General features: G+C 43.9%; 1 non-coding gene across 1 annotated transcript; it reads right to left on the bottom strand.

Moving 5' to 3' along the window:
- Positions 1-286: 286 nt before the first annotated feature.
- LOC133365703 (U6 spliceosomal RNA) lies at positions 287-388 on the bottom strand. The gene has a single exon (XR_009758295.1). It is a non-coding gene; the product is annotated as a U6 spliceosomal RNA (small nuclear RNA).
- Positions 389-1,051: the final 663 nt, after the last annotated feature.

The following is a 1,051-nucleotide window of genomic DNA, read 5'->3' as shown; positions in this document are numbered from 1 at the left end:
GGGGGATGCCTCTTTCCTAACACATATGCCACCACTTCTCTGTAATTCAAGTACTGGAAACACTGTGCTTTCAGTGATCGTAAAACATATAGTTACCTCTGTGAATGTTCTCATTTTCTTGCACCTTTTCATAGCAACTGTCCTCCTGACCTAGTGATGTTTCAGGGTGATTTTCCATCCCTTGGTTAGGGCTTCATCATAATATGACCCCAGCCAACCATTCCCCCCCTTTTTAATATAGTCTTAATTTTATTTTCAGTCCAAATAGATTCTCATGGATACAGCAAAAACTATGGAACACGAATTTACATGTCATCCTTGTGCAGGGACCATGCTAATCTTCTCTGTATCATTCCAGTTTTAGTATTTGTGCTGCTGAAGTGAGCACAACCACTTCTTTTTGAGTACAAATATACCCAGCTGCTCCCATCGTTGAACTTTGTGTGACGCTTGTCTCCTTTCCAAATTGACCTTTTTTCCCCCCTCAAAGAAGCTGAGCTACTTGCCGTCATGTTGGGCATAAAAGGCCAGTCTCAAAAACTTGTGAGACTCTTCTACGAGGGGAGAGGATAGAACACCACTTTTATCAAAGAGCTCTCTCTAGGTGCTCTGCTAAATGACCAGTTCTGAGCAATGAGGAGAAGGAAGATGGAGTGGGACCATGGTATCAGAGGCGTCATCATGCTCCAGGTTGACACAGAGTCCTTGCATTCCCCCCCATGCCATCGTCTGCCCAGGTGCTTTTCCTCAGCTATCAGGGGACCAGTTGCTCAAGCCTTCTTTGTTCACACTTTTGCTATCTTGACCACAGACTTTCAGCACATGGTCAGAGAGGCATTAGTCCTGTAACACCCATAACTGGGAAAACTAAGGTCACACAAGGGCCTAGCTGGATGCTATTCCTTGTAGTTCCAAGGCATAGGCCATCTCAGGCTTTGATGTTCATTTTCTGCCATTTTGTTTTGCAGGATTAGAATACCAAATTTGGTGATTAATCTAATGTTGCCTGTCACTTCTTTCCTGGCAGCAGAATCTTCTTTTCTAAGCCAAA

This window comes from Rhineura floridana, chromosome 10 (assembly GCF_030035675.1).
Source record: "Rhineura floridana isolate rRhiFlo1 chromosome 10, rRhiFlo1.hap2, whole genome shotgun sequence".
NCBI classification, from domain to species: Eukaryota; Metazoa; Chordata; class Lepidosauria; order Squamata; family Rhineuridae; genus Rhineura; species Rhineura floridana.
Note: the sequence above shows the minus strand (reverse complement) of the source record. Positions and strands in the feature narration are given on the sequence as shown.